Raw genomic sequence first — 22,839 nt, 5'->3', positions numbered from 1 at the left:
GGTTGGGCTCATCTCTCATTTACACAATATATCATCATCCAGTTAGGGTACATCAATTCCTCAATCCAGCCTTTCTATCATGGGATAGGGTCCAAAATGGACTCCTTCACTACATCTATGAGTACCATCTTAGAAAATCAGCAGATCCTTGCATAAGATTTCAAAGCAGCCTTCAGTGCCCTCACTAATGTTCTTCTCACTTGTGTGCTACATCTTCTTCCTCTGGTTATTCTGCATCACCGCCATTTCCAACGTTGCCTTGTCTTCATTCTTCGACCCCTCTACAACATGAGGAACATGCAGAATTTCCAGAGGTTGAGGATGTAATTTGCAAAACTTGGCAATGCAAGTCTTAGAGGTGAACATTAGTCAGTTGCTCAAGAACACTTCTTTCTTTGGTCCATTGTTTCTCATCATGCCATTTTTTGTACTGTATCTGCAGTCCACTGTTGGTGCAACAGTGTTAATTTTATCTTTATATTCTTGCCCGTATGCAGTCTTTTCGGATAGTGTTTTTTATCTATTTATTATTTTGTTTAAATTTGATAAAAACAGATATGTTTTTCTTGTGCTCTCTTTGCTTTGTGTAATGGTTAACCTCTTTATTAAAGTAGACTTTCCTTTGTGTCATCAATGAGGCTGAGTTATAAAACAATAATCTTTGAATATTGATATTGCACACAAATCTTGCTTCATTGTCTTTAATTCTACATTATTTGTATTTTGTTTTTCAACATTATTAGGAGTTTTCTTGTGTTAGTTCTTTATACAATTCAGAAACTACTTTATTATTAGTACCAGATTTCACAATTTGACCTTTAACCCTTAGCGTTAAAAGGGTGGATGAGTAATTACTTTTACATGTTTTAACAAAAAGTATTTCAAAATTTTACTAGGCATTGCAATTTTCTGTATTATCAGCACATTTAATTTATTATTAAACATAACTTCCTAACTTCTATCTTCACATATGTTTTTCAAATTCATTTATCAAATCTAGTTACACAAACTTTTGACTCATATTGAAATACTTAATATGAATTCTGATTTGTAGTTGAGTCCCTTCACACATGATGTACCTGTGACATGCATACTATGAGCTCTTAGCATATGTTAAAAAGTAATCTTCAATGCTCTTTCATTGGTAATGTACGTCTAGCAGTCAAATATTTATAGATTAATATGTTTGTTTTAAGCCCAACATCGGTTTTCAAATGACTATCCACACCCATCATTTCATTAAAAAAAAATTACGCTGGAAATCTATTTGTTAAGTATATATTTTATGCCCGTAATAGTATATCAAACAGTGCTCCTCGTTCATCTCTGAAGAACCAACTCACTCTCTAAGAAGCGTGGTTAATAACCATATCTGTGACACAACAACAAAATATTCACCTGTTATGGAATTCAAGTCTTTGAATGTCTAGGATGTCCTTGTGACATTTAAAATCTTAGTGTTTCGTACCAACTCAGTCAAAGTTAATCTCCCCAGAGGCCTATCAGCATGGTGTACAATCTTAATTGCTCCCAACGGAGTGACCTATAAAATTATAGGTCTAGGTTTATTACAGGTATAGGTTTATTTTATGGGTGTGCGTCTACTGACTGCCAGTGAACATCAGCATGAAAGCAGCGGTTGAGGTGGCAGGCATGCATGGTGCTCCTCTGGTTACGTGATAGGTATCTGTTGTCTTCTGTCAGTAGCTGTTCTGTTTTACCTGAATTGGATACCTTTATGGTTGCTAATTTCTCCACAGGACATGTTGCACTCCTTTCTCAGGGCTGTACTGGCTTTGGGTTACAAACAAAATCAATACTCCATGGTCCCCTCAGGACATGCTGTGGTTAGTTCGAGCAAACACAGGGCAAATACACACTCCAATCACATTTGTCCAATGTGCAATGTTCCTCTTCTCGTTCTAATACTGAACTAATGAAACAGACATAAAGCATCAGTGCAGAACAGACCCAGCAAAGGGATACACGCATGGGCAGACATAGTACTTGTTGTGCCATCAACTTTGATCTTGCACAAATCAACAGATCAACTTTGCTGTATACTCAGTGGACCTTTTTTTCCTCCAGCCTATCTACTTCTCCTCACAGGGTCCTGTGATTTGTTGTTTCACGTATAAGTGGTTGTGTATGGCCCTATGAGATATTTCTGGTTTAACATTTGAGGTGACTATTCACATAACATGTGAGAATTTATGACCCTTTATCACCTGTCTGGGTCACAACCATTTGAGCTTGTTTACACAGTTATGCATAGTTTATTTGAAACTTGAGCAGCATAATTTAGGCTTCATCTCTAGTATCATTTTCAAATTCCCTTGAAAGCCCACTCTAGTAACCATTTTTTTTTCAAAACGTTGAACCTTGATTAGATTACTGTATAGCTTAGTCATGTATAGGAGGGAATATCAGAGTTTCTTTATGGAACAACTATTTCTATTTCTAGTTTTCTGTATTTTCGTGGCTGTGATTATTTCACACCTTATCCGTCTGAGACTGAACCTACTGCGAGATTTCAGTTTATTAACTGTAATCCTGTATCTTGTTTATATTCTTTTGCTACTTGTATATATTGGTTTGATCATTAATTTGAAATAAACCCTTTAACTTCAACCATTGATTCACAGTTCTTATTGTGTGGCCGAATGGGTTTCCCACAGATTGAATTGTTTTGATATTATTATTTCCCTTGTTGTCTCAGTCAACTTAAAAAGATCCATCAGAGGAGAGATTTTATATCATTCACCTGCATACTTTCAGATGGTAGCTTGTCGGATGGTTGAGTTATTGAGACAGAGGGAGCTTCTGTATCTATGTGAGAGCTCCAGACTTGCCCAAGTCCAGTCCTGATCCCAAAGCCCATGTCCCGTTTCAGAAGAGCAGTGGTAATCCAGCAATTTAGAATGAAGTTGTAACAGTGGACGAGTAAGTATTAATAGGATTGCTACTTTGCAATTGCTTATGTTTAGGTTGTGTTGTTTTGTTAATATTGCGTAGTGTAATGGGGTGATGTATTAAGTTGTGCGGAATGTGGAAGAGAAGTTGAAGTTGTTATAGGGCTCAGCATAGCCTAAGATCTCAGTTCTAAATTATCATGTGTTGTAATTGTCTGCTGAGTTTTGTGGTGCTAGTCGTGAGGTGCCAACGGCTGCACAATTGAGATAGGGCCAAATATCTTCATGTGAGAGTAAGATGTGGTTGGTGTGGTGGATCCTTTTTTTGCAAAGGCAAAGCTACACTAATTCAGGTGATTCCCCGCTGGTCAAAGGTTCACTCAAGTGTGAGTCAGAGTAGGCCGAAGTATCGCTCCAGTCCATTCTTGGGTGATTGAATACTATTGATTCCTTAGTGGTGCACACAAAGTTGTTATTATTATTATTTATTATTATTATTATTATTTGGTAAGCGCAACTAAACATCCCCAAGGGCATCTCTCGGGCCACAGTAACAGGCAAAGGAAGCAGAACTATGTCTAGTTAGAGAGTGATCAACCAGGGTTTGAGGAGTTTTCTGAACTGCGTGAGATTAGAGCAGGAGCAGATGTGAAGCGGCAATTTGCTCCAGTAATGGGGAGCCAGGTAGGTAAAAGAGCGACCACCCACTCTGGTTTTATTTATCTTTTTGGGACAAAGTAACAGCTGGTCACTAGATCTGTGTTTTCGGTGGGGATATAAGGTTTTAGCTTATTTTTTAGGTAAACTGGTCCCTTCCCCTGCAGTGTTTCAAAGATCATACATTGGAGCTTAAACACCGCCCGTTTTTTATGGGCAACCAGTGGAGCAGACACAGGGGTGGTTCAGATGGTGTCCGGGTGGGGCGATTTAGAGCAAGGTGAGCTGCTATATTTTGCACTACCTGTAGCCTTGAGAGAAGACCTTTCCATGTCCCAGCCAGTAGGGAGTTGCCATATTCTAATCTGCTCACTAATAGTGCCTGAATTAGAGATTTTCTGGCTGAGAGAGGAATCCATGGGAATACCTTCTTGAGCATTCGCATCAGGCCAAAACATATGCCTGAGGTGCATTTCACATGTTCATCCATGGATAGATTGTCATCCAGTATGACTCCCAGGTTTTTCACCCATTTTTTGGAGGCCACCAGTCAGCAGACTATATCTCGTCTGCTTTTTGAATAGGAGAATCTCTATTTGTTTGTGTTGAGCTGCAGGAAGTTTGCAGTCATCCTCGCTGCCGTTTTTAACATGCAGTTTTATATTTTTCCTTAGTGATAGAGGGGTCAGAATCAATTGTTATTATCAATTGAGTGTCATCCTCATATGAGATGGTCTCAAAGCCACATAATCTAATAATCTTAGCCAGGGAGGACACATAGATGTTAAAAAGAGTGGACTGAGAATAGACCCCTGAGGTAGCCCTTTGTCAAGGATCATGGACTGTGATGTAAACGGGTCCAGTTGCACTACATGTGTTCTATCAGAGAGAACATTTTCAAACCATTTTAGCGCCATTCCGCTGACACCAAACTCTCTCAGCCTTTAAACTAGAATTCAATGGGAGATGGTGTCAAACCCTGCTGATAAGTCTAAAAGGATCAGCATAGTTGGGGTCCCATCATCTAAGGCTAGCTTTATAGTATCAGTTACTTCCATTTGAGTGGATTCTGTGCTGTGTGACACACGGAAACCTGACTGAGAAGGGTCTAGTAATTATTCAGTTCTAGATACTCTGTTAGTTGATTATTGACTAGTGCTTCCATAATTTTGGAGAAGAAAGGAAGTAGTGATATAGGTCTGTAGTTCTGCAAGTCCTGTGGGTCGGCCGAGGGTTTTTCATTATAGGTCTGATTTGGGCATCTTCCACTTCCGAGGGAGAGTGGCTGTAGTTAATGATAGGTTACAGATATCTGTAATGGGTGCCGCTAGGGCCGGGGCCAGCGATGAGATAATATGTGGGGGGCCAGGTCTAGAGGTGAGCCTGATTTCCTTTTAATTAGTAGGACCTATACTTGCTCAGGAGTAATTGCTAGTGGGAAAGGGATTACGTCTAGAGCGACTGCATTGGTGGTAACTGAACTCGGTTCCTCTTTGTTACTGAATGAGCTATAGATTGTGTTAATCTTTTATTGGAAGTGATCTGCAAGATCATCACAGAGCTTTTGGGTTGAGGGAGTAGATGGACTATTTACCTTCGGGTTGGCGAATTCTTTAAGAATCTTAAGCAGCTCTTTAGAGGAGTTTTTTGCTTTGCTGATTCTGTCCCCTAGATGGGATCTTCTAGCAGTATTACACTTTTTAAAATATGCTCTCAAAGCGATTTTATAGACTAGGTTATCTACTTCCAGTTTCGATTTCCTCCACTTCCTTTCCCATTTCCCACAGGTGGCTTTTTCTTTCTTGAGGATTTCAGTATACCAAGGTGCTGGGGCGTTCTTTTTCTGGGTCTTGCCTACTTTTTGTGGGGCAATAGTGTCTAAGGTGTTTGCAAGTGAGTCCTCCAGCGCTACTAGAGTTGACTCGCTATCCACACAGTCCGGTATGGCTGGTGGGCTTTAAAGGAAGGGGTGAACGAGGTGAGAGTCACCTCCCTCCAGGGTCTTGAAGATTTCAGGGCGCTATGACATTTATCATTGACATTTGGTTCAGGTTTCTTTATTTTTGCATAGTTAATTAAAACCATTGCAATATAAATGCTTAAAACAAGAGATAACATTTTCAACAGACAGTCAGTGTGATTTCATCCATCTTTGCTGCCTTTTTCATTATTGAAAGGCAATTTTCAGATAAAACCCAGTTAAAACCCAAAGGTAGAAAATTCTTCGCAATGTAAGATCAGAATTAATTGTAATCACAAAAAAATGTCATTAAGTAGCTGGATGCTGTAAATATTTATTAGCTCCAGCCTTGTATTCCCTTTTACAAAGACATGTTAATTATGTCATTCGAAATTATCTCCACTTGTTGCAGGGATTATCCCTTTACTGCTGGCAGTGTGTCCTTGGAGTGGTCTGGCTTGAGGCATGTTCCCGTCAGCAGGACAGCCTGTAGTGCCAAGGCCTTATAAGACTTTTGACGTTTTGGGTGTTTTTTGTTTGGCCAGCATAAGGAATTTTACCACTCTGCAGTTTAGTTGTATATTTTCTGGATTTAAGCAGGCTAGCACTGCTTGCCTCCTGGTGTGAATGCCTTTCTGTTTGAGAGGTTATTTTAGAAGCTGTTGCCGTGCTTGGTGCAATTCCTTGCATAAGCAGATTAGATGTAAAATGACTCCTTGCTTGGTATTACACAACATGCACAGCTCTTGTGCTAATGTCCTCAGCCATGGTGGAAAATGCTGAGCGCACGGGAGGTTTCCCAATCTGTGCCTCAAAAAGTTCATTTTTATAAACTTAGGGTAACACTGGTTGAAAAATATTTGTGGAACAAGTGATTTGTAAGAGTTGAGGGTCATCCAGGCATGAGACCTATTTGAGAAGCTTGCCTTGTCCTCCACCAAGGAGATTTGTTTTATGGTCTTCCAGACTAGTTTTTTGAAGTTAGAATGGCCAATTTGCTCATTCCCAGAGTCCCGTAAGTTTGGTAGATTCTGGGGCTAGCTGAAGATAGCTTCTAGCTTGGGAGTGCTCCCTGTGCTGGATATCATACCACAGCAGATAATTTAGCGTGTTTGTGGTGGCACTTCTAATCTTGTGCCAACAAATGATATAAGCACCATACCTGGCTAGAACTTGTCGTAGAAGGCCAAACTCCAACCTTATTTGAGCAGGTGATGTGTAGAGCGGAAGGCAGAACATAGTTCTATAGGCTTTGACCTGCGTGTTGTCCAGCTCCTTTGCATTTCTTCCCCTCATTGCCTCGCTACCATAAACCATAGAGGGGATTAATTTAGCCTGGACTACCTTCAGAAGCGGAGTCGGAGTCGGTCCCATCAATTTATTTGCAAGATTTTTCATCGTCAAAGTAATAAGCAGACCTTTCCTTCTAGCTTCCTCTTTCTGGCGCCAGAACGACCATTCCTTATCGAATATGACTCCTAGGTACTTATATTCATGAACTGGGTCGAGTTTTGTGACACCAAGGAACCAATTTCTCTGGACGTTCTTTTTGTTATTTATTGACATTGTCTGAGTCTTGCTCAGATTTATTTTTAGTTTGTTTTCTGTGGCAAAGTTCTGCATTTCCGTCAGTAGATGCTGGAGACCAACATAAGTGTGACTAAGCAAAACTACATCATCTGCATACATGAGATTGGACAATGTTTTTCCTCCTAACCTCGGTGAATGAGAGTTGCAGGCATCAAGCACCTTTGGGAGGTCACCCATGAATAGATTAAACAGGGTTGGTGCAAGCACACAACCCTGTTTCAATCCTTTTGCTGTGGGAACTCTCGAAGAGATGTGAGTACCGCCACCTAGTTTCACCCGCACCCAAGTATCTGTATGTAGAAGCTTCAGCATATTTAGAATAGGCTGTGGTATGCCCCATTGCTCCAGTTTCCCCCACAGTCTACCCCTTTCTACATTACCGAAAGCAGCGCTAAAGTCAATATAACATAGGTGTAAAGGTTGTTTAGAGGCTTTGGCTGCGTTGATTATTAGTGAAATTGTAAGGATGTTTGTAGATGTGCTGGCCATTTTGCGAAAGCCGATCTGATTCAGCTGGATTGCCAAATTCGCCTCAGCCCAGTTTGTAAGCTCCTCTAGTATGGTGCCCACAACATATTTTGCTTCATTGTCTATCGGGGCTACTAGTCGATAGTTGTTGGGCTCAGCCTTGTCTCCCTTTTTGTAGATTGGCACTATTGTCGAGCCCTTCCAGGATTCCGGTATTCTGTTTAAGACTTCCAGAAAAAGAGGTTGCAGAATATCAGCCCAGTCTTCGCTCTTTGCTTTAAACAGGGCAGGCGGAATGCCGTTCGGTCCCGGAGCCCCTTCTTTCCTTCCTTTAGCAATCTGCTTTTTGAGTAAGAGGGACAGGGGGCCGCTAACTGCGCCTGATGGACTGTTTTCTTCAGGTGGAAGCTCCTGCTCCCTCATCTCAGTTGTGCTTGCTCCGGCTTGTTCTTCTGACGTCCGGCTATTTGGCCATTTGTGTTCCAGCACCTTCTATTTGATTGTTAAAGTGTGTTGAAAGGAATTTTACCCAGTTTAATTCCGAAATATATGACCCAATACCCTTATGATGTGAATGGATAAACCCGTTCACAGTTTTCCAGAAGGGGGCGCGGTTGTTGCAGTTTGTGTCGTGTAAAAGTTTTACCCAAAATGCGTTCTCACGATCTCTGTTGATGTTCCACTTCAGCCTTTTTAATTTTGCCCTGGGAGTCTTCTCAGCCTGCGCAGAGTTGCATTAATTGATTTCTTGAGGTACTTGAGCTGTACTCTTTGATCTTTCAGGATTTAATTTTTTCCATATGCTTTCTGGGCATAGTCTTTTGTAGCAAAGGTATCTGCATGTTGTTCTAGCAGTGTAGCAGTATACTGTTCCCAGCATGCTATTTTGTCTTCTGGACTAAATACTTGCGAGCTGAAGAGTTGGATTGCTGCTTCAGCCTTAGAGTTTGTATTGTTTATTGTGCATTTAATCCTTCTTAAATTGGAGGTAACAATAGACCCTAAAGCAGCATCTGGCCTAATTGGTCTAGCTGTAGACATTTTTATTTGAGATTCTTGAGGGCGATGATCACTATCGCCCTTGTCCCCCATTCTGTACTCAGAGATATATGGAAAGAGAGCGAGGCTTGCAAAGGTGTAATCCAATATAGAACTTGTAGTAGGAGAGTAATATGAGTCAACTGGAGGAGAGTCGTCCGGAAATCTTCAGTTTAATGCTTGGAGGTTTAGATGTTCTAAATCTGCAAGTAGGCAGCTGTTACAGCGTTTCTTCTTTGCATACAGTGGAGCGCATTGTATAGGAATGTTGTAGATTCCGTTTTGTATAGCTACCTCCTCTCCTTGTGGTGATGTTGATTTAGGTCCCCTGTCAAAATAAACTTCGGATTTTCCATCTCTGTGACGTACTTTGCTCCTTGGTTTACAAGTTCTTTTTTTTTTTTTATTATTCTTTTTTATTTTTCTCACCAAAAATAAGCACAGTTTACCTTACATTGAATACACTTTAACAGTTGCAATATTTTCCTTAATTTCTGTTATTTAAATTCCATCTTTGAAGTATGCCAATAATAAATTCAACCAAGTTGTTTTAACACTTTGTTTAAACAATAAGGGAATCTAAAATAAACAATGAGAAAAAACAAAAAAATAACGGAAAAATAGAGCCGCCACATTCTTCCCATCCCTCCCCCTATTCGTCCTTACTTTGCTTCTCCTTCCATTTACTTAATGGCTCCCATATCCTTCTCCCCAAGCATCTTCCTCTCCTCCCTTTCCGAGCATAGATATTTTCCTCCATATTGTATGCGTACAACGTATTTGCCAACCAAGTTTGAAATTTTGGGGGATTTTTATCTAGCCAAGCCCTAGCTATTGTCAATCTATAAACAGCCATTATAACAAACAAAAATTCTGCGTACTGCTCCTGCTCCCCTTCAGCCACTCCTAACATGATCCAAGATGGTACAAGAGAGATCACTATACCCAAGGACTTTGCTAAAAACCCCTCTATCTCTTTGATCAATAATTGTAGCTGGGGACATGTTGCAAAAATGTGTATGCTATCTGCCTCTAACTCATCGCAGCGGGGGCAGTTAATTCCTGAACTCCCACCCCATTTTGCTATCCTTGCAGGCGTAAAGTAAAGAAAATATAATGTTTTATAATGCTGAGACTGCAAAGGGGCTGCGCTTAATATTGTGCGTCCTAAATTCAGAGATTCGAAAAACAGATTGCTTTCAACTCCTATTTTATCTGCCCATTTCATGCTAAATTTCTCTAGGTCATCCTGGTTTTCTTTCAACAGAGTTGCATAAAACGACCTTATTGAGCAGTCCCCCATCAGCTTAATTTTCTCCATTATTTCTATTTTATTAAAGCCTGCGGGGCCTCCCACTTTGTTTTTAAAGAAACTTCTAATCTGCAAATACTTGAAAAAACCCCTGTTGTCTATACCATATGTAGCTCGCAGATCTGAGAATTGCTTAAAACCATCCTGAGAGAACAAATCTCCTATTTGCGTAATCCCCCTTGCTGCCCACTCTGCCATTGTCTGATCAGCAAATATTTCCGCTGGGAGTGATCTGTTATTAGTTAAGGACACATATCTATTATACCTCCCCATCTTAACTTTCTTTAAAAAAGCGTTCCATACCGTAACTGCCGCCTTAACAGTTTTAAACCTGGTTCTCTTGAAGTAACTAAAATCTGTACATTTTAAGAAACAGTTATAGGCATTTGCCCCTAGCACAACAGCATAAACCTCAGTAGACATATTATGCATTCTTGCATCATCAATATTCCCCCCAATTAATCCTTGTATATATTGCAAAACAGTTGCCATATAATATAACCGGAAATCTGGTGCCCCCCATCCCCCTTTTTCCCTAGAAAGTGTCATAAACCTATAGGCCCTCCGGGTCTTACCGTGTGCCCAGATGAACCTATTACATATGTTCTCTAGGCCATTGAACCAGCTGGCTTCAAACAACAGGGGTATAGCCCTAAAAAAGTATAAAAATTTAGGTAAAACCATCATCTTGATGATGTTTGTACAGCCTACCAGTGACAGGTGTAGGTTATTCATTTTTTCCAAATCCTTTTTGACTTGAACTATTAAAGGTGCCATATTGTTTTTGACAATCTTGTCAACCTCTGCTGTAATTTGCACCCCTAGATAGGTTGCCGCTCCCACCACTCTGTCATCGTTACATATTACCCACTGGTTTTTGACTATCTGAGTTTTATCATTATTCAGGGTATATCCTGAGAACTGTCCAAATCGCGCAGCTTCTTCTTCAATTGCCCTGATAGCGTCTGAAGGTTTTGCAGTCAGGATAGCCACATCGTCAGCATATGCTAACGTTTTAAATCTACAACCATTTAGAACTAGCGGTGGAATCTGATCATTGCTTTCCAACTTACGTATGTAGGGATCAAGGTATAAAGCAAAGAGGAGGGGAGAAGAGGGACATCCCTGCCTTGTTCCTCTCTGGATATTAACTGCGGATGCTTGCCCTCTATTGACCCTTATCTTGGCCGTCGGATTTATATATAAGGTCTGCAGGGCCTTAATAAATCCTGCCCCTATACCATTCCATCTCAAAACTTCCCACAAGTACCTCCAGGAGACCCTGTCAAACGCTTTCTCAGCGTCCAGGAACAAAGCTGCCATAGGGTCTTCTAGAGTGCTTGCTGCATCAAATGCCGTGATTACTTGTCTGATGTGTTGAGTTGTTCCTTTACCCGGAATAAACCCATGCTGCGAAGGAATTACCAATGATTCGACTACCCTAGATAGCCTTTTCGCCAGAATTTTGGAGAACACCTTGACATCTGCGTTCATTAGAGTAATGGGGCGATAGGACCCCGGGATGTCTGTAGGTTTACCCTTCTTCGGTATTACAATGATATCTGCGCCGCCCCACGATTCTGGAGCAGACTCACCCTTTTGTGCTAGCAGCATAACGTTAAACATTTCTTTTACAAGAGAAGGTTGAAAGGTTTTGTAAAATTCTACCGGAATCTGATCCGGACCAGCTGCCTTCCCGGATTGTAAATCCCTCAGAGCCTCAACCAGTTCATCCAACTGCAATATCTCTTCCAACCCCTTCCTGTCCTCCTCTGCTAGCACTGAGGGCTCTATCTCACTTAGGTAAGTCCTTATATCCTCCTCTCTCTCCAGACCATCCTTTGTGTAGAGCTCCGTATAAAATTGTTTGAAAACCTCTCTGATCTGTTCAGCTTCCTTCACCCTAATCCCCTGATAATTTTTAATCTCCTTTATATCAGCCATCCCGTCCCTTTGCCTGGCTCGCACAGCCAGTATATGGCCAACTCTTTCACTGAGTTCATATACCTTTTCTTTATTTACTATGTACCTTTCTACTGTTTTTTTCGCCATCCCGTCCATAGCTTCGGCTTTAAGAGCAACTATTTTCAGTAAGATCTGGTCAATTGGAGAGTGTGTATGTATGGCTGTAATAAGTGCTTCCTCTGCTTCCAAGATTAATTTATTAACTTGTTCAGCTTTTACCTTCAACATTCTTTGATCCTTAATTACATAACTCAGGGTTTCCCCTCTTATTCCAGCTTTAAAAGCATCCCACACTATCCCTGGTGATGATGTACCTCTATTTATCTCCCAGTATTCCTTAATCCAATTACTCATTCTTTCCCTATACCGCTGATCCTGGAGCAGCCTTCTATCCAATGTCCATTGTCTTATTTCTTTATTCCTCCTTTGCCCAATTATTACAGTTAAGACTAACGGGCTATGGTCTGAGATGATCCTTGGTTCCCTATCTATTCTTGCTCTATCCAACAGTCCTCTTGTTATTAAAAAGTAATCCAGCCTAACCATTATCTGGTGAGGGGCTGAAAAAAAGGTGCTCCCATCTAGGTTTGGGTGACATTTTAACCAAGGATCTTCCAACAAGTTGTGTGTTACCATATCCGCCAAGGCTCTATGAGTCCTCTTTTTCCTCCCTGAGTATTTTCTACCAGGGTCTAAAAAACTACTGTCTACATCATGTAAATTCAGATCACCGCAAAATATAATGGGCTCCGGCCATTGCTCCAATTCTGTGTCTAAAAATTGGAAAATATCCGGATCATCTCCTGTGGAGCCATAAACCGAGACAACCGTGATAGTTTCCCCCCTAAACCTTAGCTCTACTATAACCCATCCACCCCACTGATCCTCCTTCTTTCTCTTAACCAGCGTATCCTGTCTCCTACCTAGAATCGCCACACCTCTCGTCTTTGTGCTTTGGTTAGTTTTTGCTAGTACATTAAAGCCAAGCTGGTCCAGTAAATAAGCCTTAGTGCCTTCAATGTGTGTTTCCTGAAGGCACACTAAGTCGAGATTTAACGATTTTAGCAGGGCAGCCGTTTTAAGCCTTTTATTTAGCTCATTTAGCCCACAGATGTTTATTGAGGCTACCCTACAAGTCATTATGATTCATACTTTTTCCTACCCTCTGTATGTACCTGTGCCAACAGTATTTCAATAAACTTCATTATTTCCTTACCTACAGTTTTATTTACTAAGCTACTGTGTAACCTACCTCGCAAATCTTCCTTACATGTACTGTGCTTGCGACCACCTCCTAAGTGCATGTCTTTCCCCCCCCCGCCTCCACCCCCTTTCCCCCCTCTGCCCCCCTCCCTTTTGGATCCCATCCCCCCTTGCTACAGGCAAATAGGTCAATCCTGACCTATGTGTAGCCCCTGTAGTCTGCAGTGTCGCTACTCTCTCCTATCCTGTTCTCTCATCTGTTAGTTATATCTATGTGTACTTTGGTGTTTTCCCTTACGGAGTTTTTGGTGGGCTATTTGGTGGCATTTTCGATGAAGTTCTTCCTCTACTGTCATTTCCTTTGTCTAACTCCATGATCTCTGCTAGGTATTCTCCCGCTTTTATCTCAGACGTGAACATCTTGGTATACCCCTTCCTGATGACTTTCAGTCTTGCCGGGAACAGCAAATAAGCTTCTGCGCCTTGCTTTTGAAAGGGTACTATCATCTGCCTTAACTTCCACCTTCTTTCCACAGTAACGTGGCAGAAATCTGGCCTGGCGAAGAATGTGTTTCCATCAGCTGTCATTCTGGAATCTGGTCTAGCTTTATCAATTATTTCTTGCCTCGCTAAAAAGTTCCCTAGAAAGACCAACATTGCTCTTGGTAGTGCGTTCTCTTGACCCCCACGGTTTTTTCTTACAAACAGAGGATATCTGTGGGCTCTTTGCACTTCTAGATCCCAGTGCCATTTTGATTCTGGAAAGGCTTCTTTTAGTACCTTAACCACGTATCCTCTCGGGTCCTGTCCCTCCCGCCCTTCCTCAAGTCCCAAAAGTCTTACGTTGTTCCGCCTTTGGCGGTTTTCGAAATCTTCTAGCTTCCATTGTAGGTCTTCCACTACTTTTCCTTGTTCCATTTTAAAAGTCTGCCAATCTGTTACCTCATCTTCCACTCTGCTAGTCCTTTCTTCAAATTGGGTTACTCTCTCCTCAACCTCTTCGTACTTTCTATTTACTCTTCTCAGTGAAGCTTGTAGTTTTTTTGTATCTCTTTTTGCTCTTCGACTTTCTGCTCTGGCCTCTGACTGCATCTGCTTCAATGTTCCAAACAACATTTCAAGAGTTACATTTTGAGGTTTTGACCTCCCAACATTATCTCCTTCTCCCTGATCATTTTCCTGGTAAGTCTCTGACGTAGCAGAATAGTCCCACGACAGCTTTTTGTTCATACTACTTCTAGACCCTCGACCATCTCTTCTAATTCCAACTCTTTTTTTTTTCTGGGTCACTAGATCCCTGGAGTCCTTACTTGTGTCTGAGCCAGAAGTATGATCTGTGCAGCTCCGCTCCTCCTCATTTTCGGGATCACTAATGTCCGTTGTATCAGAGCCCTCATTGACTGAAAAAAATTCAGGGGAACCACCCCTCATGCCTCTGTCTTCTCTGCCACCCTTAACACTGTCCCGATCATAGTCGAGGTCTTGGTGCCCTTCGAGGCTCTGGGTGCTCCCCCAGCTCGGCTCAGAATGTTGCAAAGTTCTTTTGTTCAACCCTGCCTCCACGTTTAGCAATGCGTCTAGCATTTGCATGTTATTATGCCTCTCCAGCTGCTCTAGCGCGTTACAATCTGCATCAGCTTTCTGCATTTCCCCCTCGCTCACCTTCTTGGCTCCGGCACTCTGCACCGCTTGCTGCGTGCTATTTCCTTCAGCGTTCAGTGGTTGCCCAGCAACCGGGTCTACAGCACTTACGTCCTCGCGGTCTGCTGTTTCTTCGGCGCCCGCGTTCAGCGCGGCTGGAAGCCGCGGGGCTCCTGCTCCGATCTGTGATGCCGTTGCATGTCCGCTCCTAACTCCAGATTGCCGAGGGTCGTCCGCTTGCTTCTGAACCAGCGGAGTTGCTTTAGATACGAAAGATTCAGGTAATGTTGATTGCCGCATCTGTTCCTTTGAGGTCGCCGTTTGCGAGCGCTGTATTTTCCCTTCTGACTCCAATGTCTGCTCCCTTGCAGCCTTGCTCGCTGCTAAGCGGGTCTCTGGTTTTGCCTCAATTTTCTTTTCTTGCCTTTCAGTTTTTCTCAGCAGGGCACTCTTTGTGGAGCGGTTGAGATGCTCCGTTTGTTTTTTGGCGGTAGTGACTGGTACTTTTGGGATCGCTACAGAGCGCTTTTCTTCTCTTGTTGCTGAGCCTTTGATCGACTCAGTTGCCACTGCTTGGTCTTTATCTTTGTCTTTATCCTTGTCCTTGTCCAGCTTACATCTTTGCGACATTTTGGAAGGTGCTTTAGCTCTGTTAATTATACTTCTCCAGCAGTCATACAAAGTTTTCCTCGCATTAGTTGAAATTCTCCTCAGTAAGCCTGGCCTGAATGCTCCTGTCGAGATACTAGATAAAAATCCACCAAGGACCCACATCCCCGTATTCACAAGCCCATTAACATCCTAGGATAGGAGAGAGGAGAAAAAGCGACTTTCCTCTACAGAGCTACGGCGGCCATCTTGCCAAACTGAGATTTCAATCCTTGGTTTACAAGTTCTATTGAGTCCTTTGCTTTGTGTTTGGGGTGGACATACAAATTAATTAGGCACACCTCTGTTTTTTCTTCCTCTATGGAGATGGTGATTGTAACTGCTATTATTGCATTAGTCGTCGAGCCCATAAGAGTTGTTGAAGGTAAGCTTGTTGTAGAGACATAGGTGGCCAGCCCACCAGAACAGTGGCCAAATCTGACAGTCCTAGTTGCTGGAGTAGCAAAGCAGGTGTAACCCTCAGTGTACTGAGGAGCCATAAGCCAGGATTCCTGTAGCAGGATTATGTCATAAATTGTAACATACTGCAGTAAATCTGGGTCCTCTAATTTTGTTGCTAAACCATTTATAGTCCACAAGCATAGTCTGAGAAGGGGCTCCTTTACCCTGCTATGGATTGTGTCTCACAAGTCGCGTCAATCCTCCTCTGAGCGTGTCATTGACAATTGGAGTTTTTAAGGAAAATCTTAAGGCAAAATGGTCTGACCAGGTTAGGGCTATGGGGGATTCCACTGTTATGTCCAGCATATTAGAGAAAATGGTATCCAATGTATATCCGGCTATATGCGTGGGGCTAAATACTTTTGGAAGCAGAACGAGAGATTCCATGGCCACTGTAGGACAACTGGAGTCTGGGTCTGAAGAGATGTCCAAGTGGTGATTAAAATCCCCTACTAATAGAAAGTTGTCTGCTTAAGAGTGAAGGGGGCTAGGGATTCCATCAGTGATGAACTAAAGTCTTTTTTGTCGCCGGGTGGCTGATAGACCACCACTCCCATCCAGTTAAATCTATGTGCTACCTACAATCTGAATACCATCATTTCTAAGTTAGGGGTGGAGAATGTGTGCAAAAGCTTGATGCTTAGGGGCAAGCGAGTTGCGATTGCTATTCCTCCTCCATTCTTATTCAATCTGTCTAGTCTTATGACTCTATATTCTTCTGGAAATGCGATTGCCAGAGAAGGGGAGGCATCCTTGTTCAGCCATGTTTCTGTGAAGAAACAGATGTCTGGTTTGATAGTGTCTAAGAGACCCCAGACTTCTGCTGCGTGCTTTGGGATGGAAGGTGTGTTGAGGTAAAGGCCCTGTAAGTCACATGGTAGCCCTCCGCTTTCACATGCATTCTTCTTAAGGGAGTTCTTGCTTATACCACGTGAGTTTGCGGGTTTGAGGGTCAGTAGCATGCCTCTTGGGGAGGGCTGGCAGGGAACTGGCTACATTCAGAGCATTGCCCAAAATACAGACCACTAGCCAGGGATATCTTTCCATTACACGTGGTCCTTTTAATATTGTCACCAATCTCCAGGAGCTCAGCTCTCTCGTAGGTGCCGGGGAGCATTTCTATCTTACTTCGGGGGTAAAAAATGCAGCCTCCCTGGCGGTGTTCAGGTGCGGATGAGAGCAGACGGGCTAGCCTTTGGCGTGCCTTCGGCACGCTTTTTGTTGAATTTGCTTTGCTTTGGTTGTTGAGCTTGTATTGCAACCTTCAAAGAAAATTGTAAAGGATGTTGTGCCGCTGCGAGGAGTGAGAAAAACACCACAGTGTGCAGCGTTGAGATTGGTCCGTTGGTGTTTGTGCCACGCTGCTATTGTTTGTTACGTCATAGTGTGCCGCGCTGAAATTGATCCATTAGTGTTTGTGCAGATGTAATTTGATGTTGACGCTGAACTAGAACTGGGGGTGAAGAATTATTTCCTGATTTGAAGCACAAAAATTGAAAAAATGTACAGAGGTATTTTTGCAATCTCTCCCTGTGTTTATGAAAGATTACAAACATAGCACCAAACTAAGCCACTCTAGGGAAAGTTGTGCAGTTTTGCACTTGCTGAACAATTAAGGGGTTTTTCTCCAGAATTAAATACATAGGAAACACTTATTTTCTTTCATTTTTTATGACGTTTTAATACTGTATGTGGAAGTTAAGTGCCACAGATCATGGCCATTTAAAGAAAGTCCTATCTGATGATTCAGTTAACTAATGCATCCACTCCAGCGATCTGCATTTGATATTATGGTGACAGGTTGAAATCCTTGTTAGTCCGCTCAGCCTTTCATTATTGCTGATAAATAAAATGAGTACCATTGATTTGGGTAACAATAAACGTGTGTTATTCAGTGCCTAGTTGCCCCTAGGAGTTAAGGTGCTCTTTACAAATACGCATATTGTTTTGAAAATGTTCCCTTTTCTCGATCTACGGTGGATGCTCCCATAGACGATGCTTGCCACGGGTCCCCAAGGGACTAGGGAATTATTTGGCCCATTTCTGGCCGTGCACAAGGTTGGGACAGGCTATTTGTTGGGTCTGGTCTGATGTCTGGGCCAGGTCTGGTGGCTCAGTGGACTAATGCGTCCATTGCAGGGGCAGGCATGTGTTCGGCCTCATGGTCACAGGTTCAAATCTAGGTGGGTCCACTCAGCATTTCATCCATCTGAGGTCGATAAAATGAGTACCATTGAGTTCAGCGCCAAGAGACCTCTGGGTGAACTTGCGCTTTACAAATACACATGTTATGTTATTTGTGGCCCTAAGAAACAAAACACCAGGATAGCTCACAGCTACCCTAGAGTCCTGCTGCGAATTGTGATCAGGGTACAAAGGTAGCTACCAGCAGCGCTATGCCTCCTTCATCTTCATGTTTTTGAAGGTGAAGAAGGACTGATGCAGGTGACACGAATATATGACTTACAAAGCAAACAATTACAACGCATGCTTTTACATCACAGTTTTTACAACACAACTACCATTACATCGCATGATTTTACAACGCATACCATTACACCGCATTTTTTAAAACTACCATTACAACACATTCCATTACAACGCATACTATTACAACGCATACCATTACAACGCATAATACTTTTAGTGCAACAGTAGGGTAAGTGTTGGATAGCGTAGGGGTAAAATTTACTATTCACCCTCCAGTGAGTGCAACAGTAGGGAATGTGTTGGATAGCGTAGGGGTAAAAATAACTATTCCGACTCCAGCACTCCAATAAGTGCAACAGTATGGAAAGTGTCGGATAGCGTTCGGATACAAATTACTATTCCCAACTACCCCAAAACCTATACCCACCCTAAAACTTAAAAATCGCCATTACTAACGTTTTAATGCGTTATGGCATGCTTTGTAATGGCATGCATTGTAATGGCATGCGTTGTAATGACATGCGTTGTGATGGCATGCGTTGTAATGGCATGCGATGTAAAGGCACTTACATCATAAAAGTTGTGTTGTAAAGGCATTGCGATTTAATGCCTGCATTGCAATGGACATTTCCCAGTGACACCCACCTAATACATTACACATATTTAGAGGGGGGTTTGGGTCAGCCCCTTGTTTATGATTGGAAGACTTTGTAGTCTGTTCCACTTCTCTGCTCCAAATGTGATGGCTTTCCTCCCTATTCTAGCGTTTGTCTCACCAGGAACATTTCAGTCTCAGTGATTTAATTGGGTGAGGTATTCTTCTAAGCTGACATCAGACTTTGCCGTGGATGTGAAAGACAATTTTCTTTCCCCATCCACCCACATTTCCTTCTTTTGAACTCCTCTTTTCATACCCCTCACCTGTTTCCTGCTTGCCTCACCAGACCGGTTGGAACTTTTAGTGCTGCACACTGCGATATCACGGGTTACCATCTTCAAATTATTTTTCAGTCATTCAAAAATAGCCGCCCAACCGTGTAAACACACATACCTTATGTGCAGCAGCCAATTTTGATTATAATTTCTCATATTTAAAAAAACAAAAATCCCATTCAAAAATAGCAGACATACATGCATGCACATCCACAGCAGCCATCTTTAAATAGGTTTTCTTAACATTTAATAGATGGCATTCAAAGATGGCCCACAATGGTGTGTGTGCAGCCACAGTGGCCATTTTTGAAAGGGATCTTTTTAAAATAAATAAAATTGCATTCAATGATGGCCGCCGTAGAGTCTCCCTAAGTAGAATTGGAATGTCTAGAGATGGGACACGAGCTTATTAGGCCACACTAACTCTGGCTATGTCTTATAGATAAGTGATTTTCATACAGGTCTTTATACTACACTTCTGGTGTTTCACGGTACTCATGAGACGCAAAAAGACCAGAACTCATCTGGGGTTGTCTGTGTTGCTTTGCAGAAGGATCATTGCTTGACTTATGTGCCAGGGCTAAACCTGCTTCATGCATAGTTGGTAGACTTCTGCAAAGGCACAAGCCAGCTAAAAGAGAATGGATTGGAATGGAATGCTTCCCGAAATTTCTCCGATTGCTTAAGGTAGAATAAGACATTTCCAGCCATCGCTTTTTAGTTGTCTAAACAAGTTGCATAGAAAAATAATTTAAGGGTTAACTTCAATCACCCTCACACTTTAAAAAGATATAGAAGTTGAGCAGCTGTTCCTATGGAAACCAAGCCTGTTGAGATTTATAAGTCAGTATGCCCAAGGCAGTCATTTACAACACTGAACTTTTGCTTTACTGCCTGTTTTAATTTCAGCTGAAGCACGGTGACTCATTCGTGTTTATTACTAATAACAAATTAATAGGCTTCAATGAAGGTACTTTAAACCAGCCAGCGAGTTACAAAAAGTCATTAGAAGGAAATGAAATGTCTGCAAACTTAATACCATAACCCATTGAAGGGAGGCGCACTCATCAAAATGTTCAGTGGCTTCTTTCTGTCACTCATGGACGTTCCACCTTTACAACGCGGAAATTACCACATAGGTAAGTTTGAATGTCTGTGTGTGTATGTGTGCTTGTATATATATATATATATATATATATATATATTCACTTAAAAAACCATAGGTTTCACACACGTTATAGTTAGGAATTAGCATTTAAAAAACCTTGCAAATTCACTTAAAAAACCATAGGTTTCACACATGTTATAGTTAGCTGGACATTTCACTCGTAAAAAACCATTGAAATTCCCCCATTATAGTTAGTTCAGATAACTATAACTCGCGCGCCCGCAATCCACTGCTCATGACGTCACATATTACATCACTCATGATATGGTCAGTGGCATCACTCATGACATCACTGATGACATCCTCCTTGTGATAGAGTGGCGGTCGCGCGAGATATAGTTATCTGAACTAACTATAACGGGGGAATTTCAATGGTTTTTTACGAGTGAAATGTCCAGCTAACTATAACATGTGTGAAACCTCAGTGCAGTAAGTGATACACTCAGAAAACATTGGCATCTGGTTAGAAATGACCCAGTCATAGGCTCAGTTGTGAATGCGTATCCGCAGATAACGTACCGTAAAGCTCGTTCATTAAAAGATATGCTTGTGAAGAGCTATATGGGGGCAACAAAGAAACTAACGTGGATACAACAGCAAAAGGGTTTCTTTAAATGTGGTAAATGCAAGGCCTGCGGTACGAGTAGAAACATCAAGACATATCCATTGCCTACTGGGAAAACTGGTGTCATAAAGAAATTTATGAACTGTAACACAGATTTTTGTGTGTATGTGATAGTGTGTCCATGTGCCAAAATGTACGTAGGCAGTACGATTTTCCCTGTGAAGAAGCGTATTCTTGAACATTTAAGAGCAATCAGGAATGTGGATCTGAATTATTCTACTGCCAGGCATTGGCTGAAGTATCATGACAAAGATGTTAATTGTTTTTCATTCTTTGGTTTTGACAGGGTGTTGGCAAACCCCAGAGGGGGAAATCGTGAGAAACAACTGAGAGTGCTGGAATCACAGTATATCATCCTCTTAGAGTCCAAGAACCCCTTCGGTCTAAACGAGGACGAGGAACTTTTTATCCACATCGGATGAGTATCCACTCGGCTCCTCACCTTGCCATATACATATATATATTTTTTTTTCTGCTCCTGGTCTTGTGATTCCCAACTTCAATATTTATCTTGTGTCTTGGTGGAGGGCTCTCCGCCCTGACACAATATTGGAAATTTGAAAACTCACATGAGATATGTTTTTCAGAAATTTTCCTTCCCAACAGTGCGATGGAGCACTGGTTTCACTGACTACAAATATTTATGAGGCAAATATTGATTTAAGTATTAGTACATATTATTGATTTACTGGGCAAAGCCGCCCCTTGAGTGCCCCTTGCCCTTCTTTGTTGTGTCCAGAATTTTAAGAAACTGTTTTGCACTATACACTTTTCACCAAATCACTTCTCTGCAAGTGAGATTGCTTTGGAAATATCCCCCTCACCTTTCCTTCCTCCCCCCCCCCTTTTTTCTAGCTTTGTATTCTTGGATGGGTACATAGGGTAAGTCACTAAAATACGTTACAAATAGGACCATGATTATGATCATTACTATTATGTTTGGATTTGATTTAATGCAAATTATTCAGTAATTAGAGTTAGCCATATGGCATGTTATGAATTAGAATCACTTGATTTGGGAACACGGGATGAAAGGTTAAAATTGAAAGCCTTCATATTATCCGTGTGAAACAGACTGACCTGGTGATATTTGCTTATATAAATTGTTTTGAACATTCATAGTATGGTTAATTACATAAAGGGCCACTTGGCCATGTTGATTTATATTTATTTTTATCATTGAGCACATGCACAAATTAGGAATTATTGAATCTAATTTGTTTTATGTAAGAATGTTGAAACTAGCGCTTTGTTATTATGTGTGACCCGAAGTGTGTTTCATTTGTATAATTTATGTAAGTCTGTTTTCTAACTCTATGCTTGGATCACGAGCGTCATGGTCCGTTTTTTATGTTTTGTTAACACATTTTTAATGGTGGATTTGTGAGTGGCAAAGTTGGCTTATGAAGAAGAGCGTCTGCTAGAAACGCGTCGCCATTAACTAAAAACACTTTTGAAAAACGAACCCTGGAGTGCGAGTTGTTCCTTTGTTTAATCACTGTGGAATTTCTGCAATATACACATATATATATATATATATATATATATATATATATATATATATATATATATATATATATGTGTGTGTGTGTTTTAGGTTTAGGGTTTGGCAGGAGTTTTAGGTTTAGGATTGGTTAGATGTTTAGGGATGCGTGGGGAATGGAGTGGTAAAGGTATTTTAAAGTTTAGGGATGGGTAGGGGTATAGGGTGATAAGGATATTTTTAGGGTTTAGGGATGGGTAAGGGTATTGAGTGGTAAGGGTGTTTTAGGGTTTAGGGGTAAGTAACACAATTGGGTGGTAAGGGTATTTGTAGGGTTTAGGGTG

The 22,839-nt window shown here is 41.5% G+C and overlaps 1 long non-coding RNA gene across 1 annotated transcript in view; it reads left to right on the top strand.

Annotated features, from left to right (window-relative positions):
• LOC146858927 (uncharacterized) overlaps nucleotides 1–22,442 on the top strand; it is a 122,608-nt gene extending 100,166 nt beyond the window's left edge. The window contains exon 3 of the long non-coding RNA XR_014980043.1: nucleotides 21,299–22,442. This is a non-coding gene — a long non-coding RNA (uncharacterized LOC146858927). The remainder of the gene's footprint in view (nucleotides 1–21,298) is intronic.
• Nucleotides 22,443–22,839: the final 397 nt, after the last annotated feature.

The sequence above is a fragment of the Triturus cristatus genome, chromosome 3_2 (genome assembly GCF_964204655.1).
Source record: "Triturus cristatus chromosome 3_2, aTriCri1.1, whole genome shotgun sequence".
Lineage (NCBI taxonomy): Eukaryota > Metazoa > Chordata > Amphibia > Caudata > Salamandridae > Triturus > Triturus cristatus.
Note: the sequence above shows the minus strand (reverse complement) of the source record. Positions and strands in the feature narration are given on the sequence as shown.